Genomic DNA, 4,720 nt, shown 5'->3' with positions numbered 1-4,720 from the left:
TTAGGTGAAGCCCTGCGTCGGTAGAACATCATCATCGTCACCACGCCGTCGTGCTGACGAAACTCTCCCTCAACAATCGGCTGGATCGGAGTTCGAGGGATGTCATCGAGCTGAACGTGTGCTGAACTCGGAGGTACCGTACGTTCGGTACTTGATCGGTCGGACCGTGAAGACGTACGACTACATCAACCGCGTTGTGTTAACGCTTCCGCTATCGGTCTACGAGGGTACGTGGACAATACTCTCCCCTCTCGTTGCTATGCATCACCATAATCTTGCGTGTGCGTAGGATTTTTTTTGAAATTACTACGTTCCCCAACAAAATGCCCGTGATACCCCTAAACCGAAAGAACCGCCTCAAATCGGTGCTGGTACTTTCGTAACTTACCCCACATTTCGGACAAGCGCGCCCCTAAGCCATGGTTCCCCACTCCCATCCCATCCGCCCACCCATTCGTACACCGAGGCCGGGAAAACCCGCGAAGCCCCACACCCTCCTCCGTCCGCCACCCAGCCGGAGCCTCTTCCCTCATGACGTCGTCCACAGCAACACCTCGACGTCCCTCATCCACCATACCAGATGAGGATCCGTCGTCGATCTGGTCATCCTGCCGGTTCAGCCACCCCGTCCTCCACCTCCAAGGAGCTGCCCCGACGTCCCCTCGTCTTTCGCGCCACCTCCATTCCCACACCGCCGTCTTCACCTGCACCACCGGAAGAGCATCATCATCACCGTTTCCTCGGATGAAGCTGCGGTCCAATCGGCACCACCAAAGAGGTTGTACACCAATCACCGCATTTTCTTCTTGATTCGATCTCACGGTGCTGCCGGCGCTCGGTCCCGAGCCGACACGGCGCGGCTCCATCCATGGCGGCGTCGCCGGCCACTTCCTCCACGGCATCGCTCCCTCGGCGGCGACGTCCACATCAGTAGGAGCTGCTGCTGCTTTAGCTCTTGTTCGCGCTGCTGCTCTGCTCTTGCTCTTGGTCCCCTGCCTGGTCTGCTCTTGCTCGCGCTGCTGCTCTCGCTCTTGCTCTTGCTTGCGATGCTGCTCCGATTTAGCTACACTTTCGTCGACTGAATCGACTTTTGGGTCAGTCGATTTTCAGGGGGTGGGGGGGGGGGGGGCTCGCCGGAGTTAAGGAAGAACCAGCCGCAGCGGGGAGGGGGGCTCGCCGGAGAGGTACCCCACTATCTATCTTAGGGTTCAGGGTGGGGGCGATGGTGGGGCGGTGGCGTGGGGATCATCGGAGAAAAAGCTCGGCACGGGGGGCCTAGAGGGATGGCCAGGGTGGCGGCGGACCGGCGGTGGGGAGTGTTTTCGGGGTGGGCGGGGCGGTGCACCGCCGGCTGCGGGCGGCGGGGGGCAGCTGTTTGGCCGGTGGTGGCTGGCGGCTCAGGGGGGTGGAGGTTGAAGATGAACTGCAGGCCCTTGATTTCATATCCAACGGCTGCAAAATCGACTGACCAGAGATGAAAAAGCCAGTCGACTGACGTGTAGCCTCACCTCTAGTGCGTTTAGTTTCGACAGTAAAATTCAGTTTTGGCAGCAAAATTCAGTTTTGACAGTTAAGTTCAGTTGGACAGTTAAATTCAGTTTCGACAGTTAAGTTCAGAGATGAGCCGCTGATGTATACATCTAGCACTTTGTGGTTATGTATTTTACATCATCTATTGGAGATGCTATTAGAATTCCACTCAGGTTAATGTTGTCTCTCTTGTCCTGCTTCAGCCTCGGCGTCGTACAACTCACCGGAGCTGCTCCAACAACGAAACCCTCCATCACAGCGGAGCAGTACCTCGGGCTCCATCTCCAGACGCCTAAGATATTCTTCCCCTCCTCCGACAGCCAAGTCAGCCGGAGCATCCTCACCGGCCAACCCAATCACGCTGAGATCGACATGGCTTCGCCAAAGAGGTTGTACACTTCTGTGGTTTGACTTAATCTCACCATGCTTGTTTGCATCCTGTGACCTTCCAATTCTTGTGAACCAAACACCCAGATTGGCAGAAATCATGTGTTTTTAAATTCTCTGTTTTGCACGTGCATTCCTATCCTATTCCTGTCTATTTCCTATCCCTGCATTGTTAGAATCCTCAAATTCAAGCAAGCCCTTACACAATTACTTTTGTTACAGATATGTGTCAAAGAAAACCTTGTGTGGTTTGTCCTGCTCCTACGGTGCTGTGTTCCACCCCAGCTCAGCTGCCCCAACGACGGAAGGGTCACCACAGTAGGGATCCGCTCTCCAGACTGTCTTTCGCCGCCTCAGATCTTCTTCCCCGCCGCCGGCAGCCATGACAACTGCATTACCATCATCAACTGAGCAGATGACCTTGAGGACTACACGTGTCTGCAAGAGAGGTCGCACTCTTCCGTGTCTGCTTACGTTATGCATCGCTTAATATGATGACATGCTACTTTATCGTCGTGTTCACCTATTAGACTCCGACTCAGGTCCAAACTTATGCTGAAACTTGAGTTTTTAAATGGTTGTGGGGTACATATTGGGGCAGCAATCAGTACTATCTGTCTACTATCTGGTTAATCTCGGGTGTCTACTATGAGTTTCCGGTGCTAACAAACATTAAAGGAGCCATTATCTGTATTTTTTAACTAAAGCTATTATCTGCCTGCTCTCATTGGTTTTGGGTCTATCCACAGTTTGCTACCTTCACTCTGGATTTGTGCATGCACTCCTTACATAATCTCACTATGTTTTATTCCTATGCATGTCAGTTATTGTACACAATGGAACTGAACATGTAGAGCAAAAGAGACGAGCCTTGCGTGGCAATAAAATTTCATGCAGACGTCGCTCCATGGTGGGCACAAAGGCAGCCCCCCCTCCATCCATTTCGGATCGTAATCAAGAGGAAGATAACTGTTCTGAGGGGGATTCAGAAGCAGAAGACCACTCCTATTTACCCCATGAGGTCTTCGCTCTAACTTGGCATGCTGATCTTGGTAATATCCTGCATATGGTGCCTTGCATTGCTTATTGTATACATCAAAGATGTCAACTGCTTAGTGTAGACATGCTTTGTGTCAATGCCATCTGTTTAGTTTCTTTATCGTATATGTGAATCATGCAATGCCATCTTGTTTAGCCAGGCATCATATATGTGAATTTTGCAATGCCACCCTGGTTAGCCAGTCATCTTATATGTGAATTATATCATGACATCATTTTTTTATTACGTGTTAAATTTGTCAACAATTTTAGTACATTCAATTACTCTTCCTGTGCATCAGCCATTCGGCACGTCATGGAAAAATCTGGAGTGGAAACAAGGTCTTCAAAGCAGACAATGTTATCTGACGAAGCGCATGTCTTGCTGGTTACAGATAGCTCCTCAGAGGAGGATTCAGAGACAGATGACCAGTCATATTCCACCCCCCCTGAGGTGCATGCTCTAACTTGGCAGGGTTATGTTGCTCATATCATGTGTATGGTATCTTGCATTGCTATGTCATTTGCTTAGTTTAGACATGATTTGTGTGAATGCCACCTGTTTAGTGTCTAATTACCATATATGTGAATTATGCAATGCCATCTTGTTGCAAGACATTATATATGTGAATTATGCAATGCTATCTTGTTGCAAGGCATTATATATGTGAATTATGCAATGCCATGTTGTTTAGCCAAGTGTCATATATGTGAATTATATTATGCCATCCTTTTTTTGTATTTCTCATTGCTTTTGTCGACAATGTTTGTATATTCAACTGCTCTTCCTGTGCATCAGCCATTTGAATTGGTGATGGATAAATCTGGAGTGAAAACAAGGTCTTCAGAGCAGACAATGCTACCTGCTGAAGCAGATATCTTGCTGGTTACAGATAGCTCTTCAGAGGAGGATTCAGAGGCACATGACCAGTCCTATTATCCCCTGAGGTGTATGCTCAAACTTGGCAGGGTTATATTACTCATATCATGCATATGTTGTATTGCAATGCTTAGTTTTTACATCATATACACGATATTGAATGCCATCTCCTTAGTTGACACATCATATATGCGATTGCCTCTCTGCTCACTTCCTTAGTATATAAATCATATATTTGAATTATAACATGCCATGATGTTTACATAGACATCATGTATCTGAATTATGGCATGCCAACCCATTTTCTAAAGACATAATATAGTTATACCATCCCATCCTATTTACATAGTCATCATATTTTGAATTATGTCATTATATCCATGAATTATATCATGCCATCATGTTTCCATCGATGGCATGTTTGTTATTTATGGCATGCCAACCACTTTAATAGACACATCGTATAGTTATATCATGTCATCCTGTTTACATAGTCATCATATTTTGAAGTATGTCATTCTATTCTGTTTAGTTAGCCATCATACATGTGAAATTGTGTCATGCTATCCTGTTTAATTAGCCATCATATATTTGAAATTATGTCCTGCTATTCTGTTTGGTTAGACAACATAAATGCGAATTATTTCATGCCCTATTTTCTTCCCTACTATCCATTGCACCTATGTATCTTACAATGTCTGTACATTCAATTACTTTTCTTGTTTATCAGCCATTTCAATTGGAGGGGGTGATGGCAGTATATGTGGGAGTAAAAACACGGTCTTCATAAAAGATCGTGCTACCTGTTGATGGAGATAGAACCACATTTGTACTTGCCCAAGAACCAGCCCCACCACACATAACCCAGACTCACGCAGATTGTAC

This window comes from Aegilops tauschii, chromosome 5, assembly GCF_002575655.3.
Source record: "Aegilops tauschii subsp. strangulata cultivar AL8/78 chromosome 5, Aet v6.0, whole genome shotgun sequence".
NCBI classification, from domain to species: Eukaryota; Viridiplantae; Streptophyta; class Magnoliopsida; order Poales; family Poaceae; genus Aegilops; species Aegilops tauschii.
This window is presented reverse-complemented; position numbering follows the sequence as displayed.